This window comes from Odocoileus virginianus, chromosome 10, assembly GCF_023699985.2.
Source record: "Odocoileus virginianus isolate 20LAN1187 ecotype Illinois chromosome 10, Ovbor_1.2, whole genome shotgun sequence".
Classification (NCBI taxonomy): domain Eukaryota; kingdom Metazoa; phylum Chordata; class Mammalia; order Artiodactyla; family Cervidae; genus Odocoileus; species Odocoileus virginianus.
In genome coordinates this window covers 34,144,810-34,161,270 of record NC_069683.1, presented here as the reverse complement: position 1 = coordinate 34,161,270, position 16,461 = coordinate 34,144,810, and the positions used below count along the sequence as shown (strand labels likewise).

Below are 16,461 nucleotides of genomic sequence, written 5' to 3'. Positions count from 1 at the left end.
GATTTTCCTAGTTAAGCTGTGTCAATATTTTAATGTTTACTTAAATTGACTACACTTACTTCCTCTCATCTTTCAGATTTATTGCCATCGCTAACCATTTCTAAATGCTGTGAACAATGACCAGTTGTGCTGAAAGTCTCTTTTCTGGGTCAAGAAACCCTGGCTTGACTAATTTCAAATTTATAGAAAGAAAACTTTGACCCCCAAGTGAAGAGAATTGTCTAAGATCATACATAGCTGACGGATGGCGGAGTCCTAAACCCCAGTCTCTGTCCCCTGTCCTGAAGCAGCTGTGGTCCAGGCAGAGAGAAGCCCGCCTGCTGTTACGGCCCCTGGTTAGTGATGGCACAGGAGCCCTGTTACTCCCACCTGGCTTCATCGGTTGGCCTCTTTTACACCAACTGGGTGAACTGTTGTACTTTATTTAGAGGAAGTGGGTGGTAGTATTAATATTAAGCAAGATGTACTCTTTCTGATGGCCAGAACTATATGTAGATTCAATTAAATTACCTCATATTAGAAATTTAGTTAAGAATAAGTGGTGTAGTGTGGAAGGACAAGAAAAGTCTCCACCATCAGGCCTCATTGAGAACTAGATGAATGAAATAAAATTGGTATCCCAACAGGAACTCTTAATTGATCATCGTCATCATTCAGCTTCCTGACTCTGCCTCCACTCTGACTGTAGATTCATTTTCTTCTTGTCCACAACTGCGTTCTCTACCTCATGGTTTCTGCTGTCCTGCAGCTTCTGCTTACTGCCTTCTTTGCCGTCTCACATACAGATTCCCTGAGGAAGCAGATCAGACTGAGTTAGTTCATCATTTTGTGAGACAACTACTGAACAGTTCTCAGGTCATGCTAATTAATGTAAAAGCCACTGGCGTACATACACATCCCTGGTCCAGTTAATTGTGGCAAAGTGGAATAACTCATGATAGAAAGCATAACACGTGATGCAAGCCTTGAGAGCTGCTTTTTCCAGAAATGAACTGTGGCTGTTGCTTACACCCAGAGCATTATATTTGTCTGTACACTTTTGGTTTAAAAATCAAAGCATCATAAGTGAATTCACATTTAAAAATTTGGTCTGCCCTCTCGAGAACATAGTCTCTTAACCATATTGTCACTCCCTACACACTTACTCCTATCCAGTAGTCTCAGACAGTAACCTCACCTCACACCGTCCCCCCCATAAATTTTACTCCTGGGTGTAGAAAATTTAATAGCCTCTCTCCTACTGATATCTTTTCTGTGAGGTTTTTCTTTGAAACCATACTTATTCCATATTTACCCTAAAATGAAGTCTTACTCATAAATTATGCTATGCTAGATAAAACTCTTCCCGTATAAGATAACTTCTTACAGAAGAATGATTGCCCTAACTATGCACCCGAACATTTTCTAGTAGAGACACAGTTTTACATATCACCACTTATTAAGTATTCACTGTGTCAGGCACTGGGCTATGCATCTGCTGGGATATATCACTGATTAGCAAACTGAGGCCCAGAAAAGTTGAACTCTTATCCAAAATCACATCTAATACATTGCAGAGCTAAAATTCAAATCCTATCTCTCTAATGCCACAGCCTGTGTTTTTAATAACCATCCCTTACTGTCAGTGACTGCTAAGTAGAATTAACAATAGTATTTTATAAATAACTACTCCTACCCGACTAAGAAAAGAAAACTACCTTGCTCTAATGCAGTGCTTCCCAAAATACTGCTCAATGAGATATCGTTACACAGTAAGAGTTCTATGACAAAGTAAATGTGGGAAATGTTACATTAAAGAGCTCATCAAAATTTCATATTGCAGGGATTCCCAATTTTTTTTTTGTCTTTTTTTTCCCCCAGAAATTTTAAATATACCATTCCACACTGTGAATCTCCAAGAACTAAATATAGGCAGAGTTTCCATGTGTACTTAGTCAAAGTTACCTCTCTTCACAGGGCATTGACTAGAACTGTTTTGTGAAAGGCATCTTGGAAAATATTTTATCTAGTAAAAATTTCACATGACCGTCTTTTTTTTCGGTAGTTTCACCTAAACTAGGTCAGTTAGTTATCAATAAGTCTTAACCATCCCACTGATCCGTGTCCGACTTCTAGGTGAAGTGTCACGGCCATTTTAAGGGTCAGTGGCCGTGTTTTGGATCATGTAACTTTACTTTCTTCAGAAATGACAGGATAGGAACTCAAAGGACAACCTATTCGCTTATGTGGTTTGCCGCTGAAAGGGAAGATGGGTCCATATAATTTAGACCCCCACATGGAAAACCATACGGCAGGGGGGCCGAAAGAGCCACACCGCAGTGGTAGGACAGCTAGTGAAATCACAAAGGAGTAAGAAACTACTCGGGAGCAAAGGAACTGGCCAACAGGAAGAAAGGGGGCAGAACAGAGAAGGCGTGCAGAGGTAAGCGAACCCAGGGGCTGCGTTCTGGGGCTTGGTCTGGCTTCTGTGAATCAAGCCCTTGGATTTCTGTGAGATCTTTGTTGTGCCTTTGTGATAACCTTCCTTTCAATTGAACTTGCTTGAGTAGCTCTCTTTTCCTGCGAGCAATCTTAGTTAAATTCAAATAAGGAAACTGAGAATTTTCACTGAAATAAAGCAGGACAACACAGGTGTTAAACAAGGCTGTTGATTGTGGAGTTTTGATTGAATGCTTGAGACTGAATCCCAGGTCCTGTACTGTCAGATGCAAAACTTTGGACAAGTTACCACATCCTCCATTCTTAACTGTAAAAGGGAACTAATGAGAGTATCTATCAGACTGTAAAGACTGAAGGAGATGTTTGTAAAGGGCTTCGTACATATAGAAAACACTGAATAAATGTTAGCTATTATTAGTTACTTTGCATGTACTTCTTTTCTCTCACTCAACATAGAAACCTTGTCCTTAGACCATAACTAAGAGAGAAAAAAAAGTCTTATTTCTGGATGTAAAAATCTGGTAATATATATATATATATATGTATAATTTATTAGTATGCTAACTACAGTGTCTTAACTCTAGGGAATTTCTCATCCTTTGTGCATTTTGCAGAATTAATAACATTTGGTACTCTGAAAGTATCCTTGATCTTAATGAAGTGATTTTTTTTTTTTCCCCCAACAGGGTAAAAATGTTAATAATCTTTCTTGTGGCTAGTTGCAGTAATATGATTAAATACTAAACAATAAGTCATTTTCAGCTTTGGGGAGATGTTTTTAAGAGGAAGGAGCACACCCTTCATTATTACTTTCCTGCTGATTAGACAGTAGATGTTATGGTTAGAACTTGAGCAGCCATCATGAGCAAGTAATTAAAAACTATATATTGAAGATTATAGAGTGAGAAGATAATTATGGATCCTCCATACCAACCTTAGATTATTTCATTTGTGTGAAAGAGAAATTTCTCTTTTGTTTAAACTACTATTGCTTAAGATTTCCTTTCACTTGCAGCCCTGCCTAACCCTAACTGATATGACTCCTATGACTCCATGTCTCTAGATAAACCTTATATTGCTGTTTTTGATTTAAAATATTAGGCTGTATTTCTTGGACTTCCCATCATGAAAATGGGGATTGACTTTCCCCTAACCTATTTCACTTGCCTGCACAGAAGAACTTCCCACCCACCTGGCATCTTCCCAAATGTTGCATTGTAATTTTGTCTAAGTCAATGTTCAGTGCTTTCATTTTGATGATGTAAATGAACTTAATAATTATCTTTTTTGTTGTTTACTTAGTTTTCTATTGCTTATCCTTAGTTCAAATACAACTAACTCTGTCGGTCATTTAAATCTGTCAGCTTGAAGCTCTCTCTCCTTGGGCTGACTGAGGTGCTTTTTATATTAATTGTTCTATATGATGCACCACTGATATCCCGAAACTTTTCTTCCCCATCATTTTGAAGATTCTCCTTTTCTCTCTTCTCTGTGTAGGATTTCTTTATTCCCGAGTCTCACCTCTTCTTTTTTTTTTTCCTCTTAATTTTGTTAACGCTATCTTACAATAGCATATTGCAAAAAGATAAAAAGGAAGTAACATTCCGGAGGCCTTGCATGTCTGAAATGTTTTTATTCTTGATTGATACTTTGAATTGGCTAGAAATATTTCCTCTCAGAAATTTGAAGTTATTGATCAGTTGCCTTTTTATTTTTTAAAGATTTGTTTAATGTCTAACATTTTTAAAGTCTTTGTTGAATTTGTTACAGTATTGCTTCTGCTTTATGTTTATTGGATTTTTGGCTGCAAAGCATGTGGGATCTTAGCTTCCCAACCAGGGATAGAAGCTTCAACCTCTGCATTGGAAGTGAAAGTCTGAACTACTAGACCACCAGGGAAGTCCCTATCCATTGTCTTTTAGATTTTGAGATTGTTGAAGGTTTCCCCTCCCTCAGAGTTTCAGATTTTTCATTTATTCCTGGTTTCTGAAATTTCACGTCTTCAAGTGGCTGTTTTTGTCTTCATTGTTATGGCTATAAAATAGACTCTTCCAAATTGGTAACTTACAGATTTACATCCTCCCTTGGTCTTTTGGATTTGTCAGATTTCCCAGAGAAGCGCCCTCCCATCTCTTGCCTGGGAGGTATAGGTTTCTTTGCCAGAAATTTGGGAGCAGGAAGAGGAAGGTTATTTGGGGTTGCAGCTCTCCCAGTGTAAACTTTTAAACCATTTCTTCTCTGTTTAGTTTGAAATCATTACTATCAGTTGCTAAGTATTCCCACAGATGAGTTACCGTCTCTTTTATTTTTTCCTGATGTTAATTAAGCTTCTACTCTTCTGCTAGGGTAGAGCAGGAATAGTCACTTCGCGGTGTGAAGAGAAGGGAGGGTGTCTGGGGATTTAACTGCTTTTTTACCTAGATTTTCCTACAGTCCCATTGATCCTTCACTTCTAGAATTATTTGGTACTGCCAGTCTTGCTGGGGACGGTCAGAGCTTGTTGAGCATTCTGAAGTGTAAATCTGGTAGCTTCTAGTCATTTTCCCCATGGCTTAGGATTTAGTGTTCTGAGGTGAACTAATACAGCTAAATTTATCCAACTGCTTTTCAGCTTCTAACCTGGTACTTATATCCTCGCCAGTTTTTTTCCTTTCTCTGTGTGGTTGCATTGCTAATTTTTGTATCTTTGCTAGCACCTCTCCTTTAAAACTTTAAAACAGAAAAAAAAAGATCAACTTCAAGTGCAGAAATTTTATTTGCTATGGGCTGTAATACCCAGTCAAATTTCTTCAGAATCACTTTAAAATTTCAGAATTTTCTGGACTTTAAGTTATATAGAGTAATATACACAAGAGCCTAAGTGTACAAGTTAAGTTTTAACAGACAAATACACCCTTGTAATGTAAATCCCAGTCAAGACCTTGACGCTTAACTTGGACAGGCATCTAACATGCTTATTTTGATGTTTGTAATTCTATGATCAAGCTAGGATTTAATGAAGCATTAATGAACTGCTCTTCTACTGCGTATGAGACTCTTAGGTGTCTTTGATATGTTAACTTTATTTATTTTTTTGAGATGTTAACTTTTTTTCACTTTTTGAGATGTTAACTAATTTTTTTATAAAAGACTTTATACTGTTGATGGACATTTAGGTTGTCTGCTGAAGTGAACATTGGGGTGCATGTATCTTTTTGAATTATGGTTTTCTCTGAGTATATGCCCAGAAATGGGATTGCTAGAATATATGATAGCACTGCTTTTAGTTTTTTGAAGAACATCCATACTATTCTCCATTGTGGCTGTATCAATTTACATTTCCACCAACAGTGCAAAGGGTTCCCTTTTCTCCACTCCCTCTCCAGCATTTATTGTTTATAGATTTTTTAATGATGGCCATTCTGACCAGTGTGAGGTGATACTTCATTAGTGGCCATAAAGAAAGGAATGGATGGAGAAGATGTGGTACATATATACAGTGGACTATTACTCAGCCATAAAAAGGAATGAAATTGTGCCACTTGCAGAGACATGAAAGGACCTAGATACCATCATACAGAGTAAAGTAAGTCAGAGAAAAATATATATTAGCACATGAATGTGGAATCTAAAAAAATGGTATAGATAAACTTATTTGCAAAGCAGAGATAGAATCACAAACATAGAGAACAAATGTATGGTTACCAAGCGGGGAAAGGGTAGCGGGATGGATTGGAGATTGGGATTGACATATATACACTTGTGTGTGTGCCAAGTCATGTCTGTCTTTTTGTGACCCTGTGGACTGTAATCTGCCAGGCTCCTCTGTTGATGGAATTTTCCAGGCAAGAATTCTGGAGTGGGTTGTCATTTCCTACTCCAGTGGATCTTCCCAACCCAGGAATTGAACTCACATTTCTTGCACCTCTTGTACTGGCAGGCATATTCTTTACCACTGAGCCACCTGGGAAGCCCTTGTATAAAATAGTTGACTAATGAGACAGAACCTACTGTATAGCACAAGGAACTCTGCTCTGTGCTCATAGTGACCTGAATGGGAAGGAAATCCAAAAAAGAGGAGAATATGTATACTTACAGTTGATCACTTTGCTGTACAGTAGAAACTTAATACAACATTGTAAAGCAACTGTACTCCAATAAAAAAAAAAATCTTTACAATTGTATCTCAATAAAACTGGAAGAAAAAACCAAAAACAACAAAAGACGAATTTTTAGAGCAGTTTTAGATTCATAGCAAATTGAGGGAAAAGTACAGAGTTGCCGTATACCCTTTACCCTGGTATATACAGCCTCCCTGACTATCAACAACCTGCAGTCAGAGTGGGACATTTGTTAGTTGATGAACCTACATTGACACATTATTATCACCCTAAATCTGTAGTTCACATTCGGGTTCTCTCTTGGTGTTGTACATTCTGTTTTGACAAATACATAATGATTTGTATGTCATAGTATCATGCAGAATAGTTTCACTGTCCTAAAAATCCTTTGTGTTCCACCTATTCATCATGACCTCTCTCCTGACTCTAGACCACTACTAATCTTTTTACTGTTTCCATTTGTTGTTGTTCAGTCACTCAGTTGTGTCTGACTCTGTGACCCCGTAGGCTGTAACATGCCAGGCTTCCCTGTCCTTCACTGTCTCCTGGAGTTTGCTCAAACTCATGTCCATTGAATTGATGGTGCCTTCAACCATCTCATCTTCTGTTATCCCCTTCTCATCTTGCCCCCAGTCTTTCCCAGCATAAGGGTCTTTTCCATTGAGTAAGCTCTTCACCTCAGGTGGCCAAAGTATTGGAGCTTCGGCTTCAGCATCAGTCCTTCTAGTGAATGAATATTCATGGTTGATTTACTTTAGGATTGACTGGTTTGATCTCCTTGCAGTCCAAGGGACTCTCAGGAGTCTTTGCCAGCACCACAGTTCAAAAGCATCAATTCTTCGACACTCAGCTTTCTTTGCGGTCCAATTCTCACATCCATACATGACTACTGGAAAAATCATAGCTTTGACCATATGGACCTTTGTTGGCAAAGTGATGTCTCTGCTTTTTAAATGCTGTCTAGGTTTGTCATAGCTTTTCTTCCAAGGAGCAAGTGTCTTTAGTTTCATGGCTGCAATCACTATCTGCAGTGATTTTTGGAGCCCAAGAAACTAAAGTCTGTCACTCTCTCCATTTTTTCCCCATCTGTTTGCAAGGAAGTGATGTCCTGATCTTAGTTTTTTTTTTTTAATTAAAAAAAATTTTTTTTTCATATATTTTTATTAGTTGGAGGTTAATTACTTTACAATATTGTACTGGGTTTTGTCATACATTGACATGAATCAGCCATGGATTTACATGTATTCCTCATCCCAATCCCCCCTCCCACCTCCCTCTCCACCCTATCCCTCTGGGTCTTCCCAGTGCACCAGGCCCAAGCACTTGTCTCATGCATCCCACCTGGGCTGGTGATCTGTTTCACTATAGATAATATACATGTTTCGATGCTGTTCTCTCAAAACATCCCACCCTCGCCTTCTCCCACAGAGTCCAAAAGTCTGTTCTGTACATCTGTGTCTCTTTTTCTGTTTTGCATACAGTGTTATCATTACCATCTTTCTAAATCCCATATATATGTGTTAGTATGCTGTAATGTTCTTTATCTTTCTGGCTTACTTCACTCTGTATAATGGGCTCCAGTTTCATCCATCTCATTAGAACTGTTTCAAATGAATTCTTTTTAATGGCTGAGTCATAATCCATGGTGTATATGTACCACAGCTTCCTTATCCATCCGTCTGCTGATGGACATCTAGGTTGCTTCCATGTCCTGGCTATTATTAACAGTGCTGCAATGAACACTGGGGTGCACGTGTCTCTTTCAGATCTGGTTTCCTCGGTGTGTATGCCCAGCAGTGGGATTGCTGGGTCATATGGCAGTTCTATTTCCAGTTTTTAAAGAAATCTCCACACTGTTTTCCATAGTGGCTGTACTAGTTTGCATTCCCACCAACAGTGTAAGAGGGTTCCCTTTTCTCCACACCCTCTCCAGCATTTATTGCTTGTAGACTTTTGGATAGCAGCCATCCTGACTGGCGTGTAATGGTACCTCATTGTGGTTTTGATTTGCATTTCTCTGATAATGAGTGATGTTGAGCATCTTTTCATGTGTTTTTTTGCCATCCGTATGTCTTCCTTGGAGAAATGTCTGTTGAGTTCTTTGGCCCATTTTTTGTTTGGGTCATTTATTTTTCTGGAATTGAGCTGCACGAGTTGCTTGTATATTTTTGAGATTAATCCTTCGTCTGTTGCTTCATTTTCTATTATTTTCTCCCAATCTGAGGGCTGTCTTTTCACCTTGCTTATAGTTTCCTTTGTTGTGCAAAAGCTTTTAAGTTTCATTAGGTCCCATTTGTTTATTTTTGCTTTTATTTCCAGTATTCTGGGAGGTGGGTCATAGAGGATCCTGCTGTGATTTATGTCAGAGAGTGTTTTGTGTATGTTCTCCTCTAGGAGTTTTATAGTTTCTGGTCTTACATTTAGATCTTTAATCCATTTTGAGTTTATTTTTGTGTATGGTGTTAGAATGTGTTCTAGTTTCATTCTTTTACAGGTGGTTGACCAGTTTTCCCAGCACCACTTGTTAAAAAGGTTGTCTTTTTTCCATTTCCTTGCCTCCTCTGTCAAAGATAAGGTTTCCATAGGTTTGTGGATTTATCTCTGGGCTTTCTATTCTGTTCCACTGATCTATATTTCTGTCTTTGTGCTAGTACCATACTGTCTTGATGACTGTGGCTTTGTAGTATAGTCTGAGGTCAGGCAGGTTGATTCCTCCAGTTCCATTCTTCTTTCTCAAGATTACTTCTTAGTTTTTTTGAATGTTAAATTTTAAGCCAGGTTTTTTACTCTCTTCTTTCACCTTCTACAGGAGGCTCTTTAGTTCTTCTTTGCTTTCTGCCATAAGGGTGGCATCATCTGCATATCTGAGGTTATTGATATTTCTCCCAGCAATCTTGATTCCAGCTTGTGCTTCAGCCAGCCTGGCATTTCACATGATGTATTCTTCTTATAGGTTAAATAAGCAGGGTGACAATATACAGTCTTGACATATTCCTTTCCTGATTTTGAACCAGTCTGTTGTTCCATGTCTGGTTCTAACGGTTGCTTTATGACCTGAATACAAGTTTCTCAGGAGGCAGGTTAGGTGCTCTGGTATTCCTCAGTTTGTTGTGATTCACACAGTCAAAGGCTTTAGCATAGTCAGTGAAGTAGAAGTCGATGTTTTTCTGGAATTCTCTTGCTTTTTCTGTGATCCAACAGATGTCTCCATAGTTTTGCCTTTTCCAGAATATCATTTGCTTGAAATCATATCATATGTAGCCTTTTCAGATTGGTATCTTTCACTTACGCATGTAGCTTTTACATATGCATGTAAGATACCTCCATGTCTCTTTCTGGCCTGATAGCTCATGCCGTTTTAGTGCTGAATATTATTTAGTTGTTTGGATGTACCAGAGTTTATTAATCCATTCACCTACTGAAAGACATGCTGGTTGCTGCGAAGTTGTGACAGTTATGGATAGAACTACATCCATGTGAAGGCTTTGATGTGGATGTATGTTTTCAACTTCTTTCAGTAAATAACATGGAGCACATTTGCTGTGTTGTATGGTAACAGTATGTTTAGTTTTGTAAGAAACTGCCACACAGTCTTCCAAAGAGGCTGTACCATTTTTCAGTCTTACAGAATTGAAAGAGATTTCTTGTTTTTTCCACATTCTTGACAGCATTTAATGTTGTTATTGTTTTGAATTTTGGCCATTCTAATATGTGTGTAATGGTATTTCATTATTTGCGTTTGCAGTTCCCAAGTAAAATATGGTATTGAATGTCTTTTCATATGCTAATATGCCTCTGTATATCTTCCTTGGAAAGATGCCTGTTTAAATCATTTACCCATTTTTAATGTTTTGGATTATTCATTTTCTTACTGTTGAGTTTTAAGAGTTTTTAAAAAATATTTTGGATAGCAGCCCTTTATTTGCAAATACTGATTTATAATGTGTTAATTTCTGCTGTACAGCAGACTGTTTCATTTATGCATACACTTTTGAAAGTATTCCCTTCTATTACAGTTTATCACGTTATACTGAATGTAGTTCCCTGTCCCATACAGTAGGACCTTGTTGTTTATCCATTCTATATATAATAGCTTACATCTGCTAACCCCAACCTCCCACTCCATTCCTTCCCCAGCTCCCTCCCCCTTGGCAACCACACGTCTGTTTTCTGTGCCCCACGTCTGTTTCTGTTTTGTAGATTATTTCCTTTGTGTCATACTTGAGATTCCACAAATAAGTAATATCATTTGTTATTTGTCTTTCTGTTTCTGACTTACTTTGCTTATTATAATCATCTCTGGTTGCATTCATGTTTCTGCAAATGGCATTGTTTTTAATGGCTGAGTAGTATTCCATTGTATATACATACCGCATCTTCTTCATCTGTCTTCTGTTGATGGACATTTAGATTGCTTCCATATCTTGGCTCTTTTGAATATTGCTGCTGTGAACATAGACATGCATGTGTCTTTTTCAGTTATTGTTTTGTCTGGATATGTGCCGATAAATGGGATTGCTAGATCATATGATAATTCTACTTTTAGTTTTCTGAGGAACCTCCATAGTATTTCCCATAGTGGCTGTACCAACAATTTACATTCCTACCAACATGTTGTAGGAGAGGGTTCCTTTTCTCCACACTCTCTCCAGCATTTGTTATTTGGAGACTTTTTAATGATGGCCATTCTGGTATGAAGTATACCACACTGTGGTTTTGATTTGCATTTCTCTAATAATTCACGATGTTGGGTATCTATTCTTGTGCCTATTGGCCATCTGTATGTCTTATTTGGAAAAATATCTACTTAAGTCTTCTTTGCAAATATTTTTTTCCCAGTCTGTGGCTTGTCTTCTCATTCTCTTGAATCAACTCACATTTTAGAAGGGGAGCCTGAAAAAGATTGAAGCTTAACCAAAGTTCTGATATAGGAGATGGTTTATAATTTTGTGATTTAAGGCAGGTCTTTACATAAAAATTTTAGAAGCCCCACTTACATATTCAGAGCCACTTAAGGTTTTTATTTATTTTGAGAAATATGTACCAGTTACATTAACCTGTGTTATTTAAAAACTTGAGTTACCCTCCATTGTCTACTTAATAAAATTCCTCCTTTATCTTGCTTCAACCCCTCTTTCCAATTTTTACTTCTTATTGTTTTCCTTTATACATATATAATGTATCAGCCAAATGGAATCACTCTGTATTCCCCACAGAGCTCAAATCCAGGGCCTTGCTTGTCCTCTTGTCTGTTGAAAATTCTCTCTCCTTTATTATTTATTTTGGTGTTGCCTTTCAGCTTCTGGGTTCTTAGTTCCTTGCCCAGGATTGAACCCTTGCTCTCAGCAGTGAAAGTGTGGAGTCCCAGTCACCGGACTGCTAGGGAATTCCTGAAATTCTCTCTTCTTTAATTCAAGAACACTTTTTCCATAATGCCTTAGGGAATCTAAGAATCATAGAACCTATGACTCTAACCTAAGAATAAAATAAAAAACATGGAAAAATGACTATATAAAGATGTTTATTGCAGCATTATTTATTTTGCTTCCCTTGTGGCTCAGCTGGTAAAGAATCTGCCTGCAGTGCGGGAGACCTGGGCTTGATCCCTGGGTTGGGAAGATCCCTTGGAGAAGGGATAGGCTACCCACTCCAGTATTCTGGCCTGGAGAATTCCATGGACTGTATAGTCCATGGGGTTGCAAAGAGTCAGACATGACTGAGTGACTTTCACTTTCACTTTAAAGATTTTTTTTGCAGCATTATTTATAGTAGCTAAATACTGGAGCCAGTGATCTTCAGCACGAATGGAATGATTATAATTAAAAATGTTGGAGGGTATAGAAACGTGGAAAATTCTTATGGTATAGTTGGGGAAAAAAGTGAAAACCTGAGGTCATATATGCAAAGTAATTATAGATCTGAAACAAACCCAAATGGAGAGAGATGAAAGGCGGATGTACCGCAAAGTAAGTTGTGTTAGAGTGATCAAATGTTATTTTTTCTCATTGCATAAATTTTATGTAATATAAGTAAAATTGAGTATTTATAAATTGTTGTGGTAAATATTTCTGCATTTCATTTACTGTTTAAAGGTTTGATCAAAGCAGTGTTAGGAAAACCCCAAAATGAAGCACATAAAATGTTGAATGCTGGGGGACTTCACTGGCAGCCCGGTGGTTAAGACTCTGCACCGCCAAGCTTCCAGTGCAGGGGGCACGGGTTTGATCCTTGTTTGGGGAACTGAGAGTCTGCATGCCAGCAGCATGGCCGAAAAGAAAAAAGAAAAAGTGTTGACTGTTGGGTAACTGCATTGAAAGGGTTTGTAATATTTTACAGCTAGCTATAAAAGAGTTATGTACTTTCAGTGACAAGTATTAACACATGTTTGAATTGTGTGGAGTTGGTGAAATTTTAACTTTTAAGTGTTTTGCTCTTTGAAGACAAGACATTCTATAAAAATCTTGGAATGTGAGTTTTGAGAAGAACAGAAGGTAAAATAAGATGGGAGTACTGATGAATGCAGTTATTGAAAGGATGTAAAAAAAGGGCAAAGACAGATATAAGCAAAGATGAATATAAAAGACACTAGAGTATACAAATAGTGTGGAGAAGGCCAAAGCTTGTGATGAAGCTGTGACAAATGCTTAAGTCCATAAAAAGCTTTTAAGATTGTTTTGGTAGCAATAACAACAAAGAAAGGATAGTCCTGCTGTTTGGAACTGAGGTGTTGTATTAGTAGATTGTCAGAGAAAGCAGAGCTGTTCTATTCCCATTGGCTTTTATCTCCTCTTTTAAGATGAATCATCTTTAGATTAAGGAGGATAAAAAGACTTTTTCTTTTATAATTAGCTTTCATATATATCTATCATATAGGATTTCCATATTTGTTGTATAAATTTAAAAAACAGACCAATATGGGGAGAAAATGCGCCCCCCCCCCATTCATGCCACTCAGATATAACTCCTGCTGATATTTTGTTGATACCCTCTCAGAATTCTTTCCTGCATAATGTGTATAGGCAATATATATTTATAAACAGAGATAAAACTGTTATTCAGTAGTTTCTTCTTTTTCTCAGAATTTAATTTTCCTAGGAGTATGCTCTAAAGTTTTCCATTATCAGTGCATATAAACTATCTTTTAAAAGACTTTTAATGGGGAGGGGGGATCGAGATGGGGAATACATGTAAATCCATGGCTGATTCATGTCAATGTATGACAAAAACCACTACAATATTGTAAAGTAATTAGCCTCCAACTAATAAAAATAAATGGAAAAAAAAAAAAGTACACAAACTACACAGCTTAGTCAGTTCTCCCCAAAATGAACACATCGATTTAACTACCACTCACTTCAAAAATGGACCATTATCAGTACCCCATAGGTCCTCATTATGCTCTGTTCCAATCATTAACCCTTCCTCCTCTCCAAAGATACACTTCTGATGTTATAATTCTATAGATTATTCTTGCCTGTGTTTGGACTTCATATGAATGGAGGAATACATAGATAATCTTTTATGTCTGTCTTCTTTCACTGAATATTATGTTTTGCGATTCATCCATGTTATATGTGTTGTAGTTTGTTTTCACTGTTGGATAGTATCCCATTTTATGAAGAAACTGTAATGCATTTATCCATTCCATAGTTGGTGGGCTTTGAGTTGGTTGTAACAATTTATTTTGTTCACTGCTGTGTATACATATTACGTGTTTTGTGCTTGGCATATAGGTGGCATTCAGTAAGTGTATGTTGAATTTTGTGGGGGGAGGGGGGCTGTGCTGCATGGCATGTGGGATTTTAGTTCTGTGATCAGAGGTCGAACCTGTGCCCCTGCAGTGGAAGTGTGGAACTTTAATCCCTGGACCTCCAGGAAAGTCCCATATATGCTGAATTTAAGAATTAAATGTCTCACATTTCTCTGTAATTATTACTGAATTTTCTGTGAGTTATCAAAGACTAGTGACACACTTCTAATTTTATCCTCTCTGTGCTAGTGTGAGAGCTTTACAACAGTGTAGCTTCATTTATTTCTACCGACTTGTTTGCTGCTGTTTTAAATGCTGTTGTTTTATTCTTTTTCCTTTATTTTTATTAGTTGGAGGCTAATTACTTTACAATATTGTAGTGGTTTTTGCCATACATTGACATGGATCAGCCATGGATTTACATGTGTTCCCATCCTGAACCCCCCTCCCACCACCCTCCCCATCCCGTCCCTCTGGGTCATCCCAGTGCACCAGTGCCGAGCACTTGTCTCATGCATCCCGCCTGGACTGGCAATCTGTTTCACACTTGATAATATACATGTTTCAATGCTATTCTCTCAGATCATCCCACCCTTGCCTTCTCCCATAGAGTCCAAAAGTCTGTTCTATACATCTGTGTCTCTTTTTCTGTCTTGCATATAGGGTTATCGTTACCATCTTTCTAAATTCCATATATATGCATTAGTATACTGTATTGGTGTTTATCTTTCTGGCTTACTTCACTCTGTATAATAGGCTCCAGTTTCATCCATACCATTAGAACTGATTCAAATGTGTTCTTTTTAATGGCTGAGTAATAGTCCATTGTGTATATGTACCACAGCTTTCTGAAAAATATGGAATGCTTCACGAATTTGCTGTCATCCTTGCACAGGGGCCATGCCAATCTTCTCTGTATCGTTCCAATTTTAGTATATGTGCTGCCGAAGTGAGCACAATGCTGTTGTTTTAAACAGTCATTAAGTTTGCTCATATATTCAATGTTACATTTTTTCCCTTCCTGCATCTTTAAGGCTTCTGTCTGGCAAAGTATTTCTTCTGCTTGAAGTATGCTATGTTTGTAATAGCCCCAAATTGGAAACAACCCAAATGTCCATTAATAGATGAATGTACAAGTAAATTGAGATATATCTATACAGTTGAAAACACCTTAGCAATAAAAAGGAACAAGCTATTGATAACAACCATATGAATTAGTCTCAAAATAATTATGCTGAGTTTTCTGTGTGTAATTGTGAGAATTCTCTTTTATATTTGAAAATGTGTTTGTTTCACATTCATGCTTGAAAAATGTTTTTTCAGGGAATAGAATTCTAAGTTGGCGGTTAACATTCAACAGTTTAAGAATGTGTTTCTATTGTGTTCTGGCTTCTATTGTCTCTGTTGAAGTTAGCCTAAAGTCTAATTTTTTTTTTTTTTTTCTTCTGTGAAAGTGAAGTCACTCAGTTGTGTCCTGACTCTTTGCGACCCCATGGACTGTAACCTACCAGGCTCCTTCTTCCATGGGATTCTCCAGGCAAGAATACTGGAGTGGGCTGCCATTTCCATCTCTTGGTGTGTAGTTTCGTAGGCACTCTGACCTGCTGAGAAGGCAGGCAGGTTGTCTTTCCTGGTATAGAGAAAGCGCTCAGGCACTGAGATGCTGACCCTACAGGTGAAAGTTGGCCCCAAAAGATCCACGGAATATAGGTGGGCGCTGATGGAGTCCACCTTCATGGTGAATCATACTGGCTTTTCGAACTTCCTCCAGGAAGTGATGCTATCATTTTCATGCATTGCTTTAAGCATCTTCCCTTGCTTTGTCTTTGAATTCACCATGATTTTCTTTGTATTTATCTGTTTGTGTTTCATTGGGCTTCTTTAGGCTCAATCATTGATGTTTTGAAATCAGTTTTCAAAAATTTTAAACCATTATCACTTTGAATGTTCTTCTGTCCCATTTTCTTTCTCCTTTTGGAATTCCAAATACATATATGTATCTCTTGTATCTCTTCTGTGTTTTGCTCCCCAACTTTAATTTTTTATATAGGCCATCCTTTTGTCTCTTTGTATTCCACATGTTTTCTTCTGACCTATATTCTGAGCTTCTTTTAAACCTACACATTGAATTCTTAATTTTGGTTAACAGTATGCTTCAATTTTAGATTATTT

The 16,461-nt window shown here is 37.6% G+C and overlaps 1 protein-coding gene and 1 non-coding gene across 3 annotated transcripts in view; one reads left to right on the top strand and one right to left on the bottom strand.

Annotated features, from left to right (window-relative positions):
* Nucleotides 1–16,461, top strand: part of SBF2 (SET binding factor 2) — a 486,293-nt gene that overhangs the window by 28,162 nt on the left and 441,670 nt on the right. The gene's annotated exons all lie outside the window — the stretch shown is intronic.
* LOC139037301 (U6 spliceosomal RNA) lies at nt 15,141–15,246 on the bottom strand. The gene has a single exon (XR_011490122.1). It is a non-coding gene; the product is annotated as a U6 spliceosomal RNA (small nuclear RNA).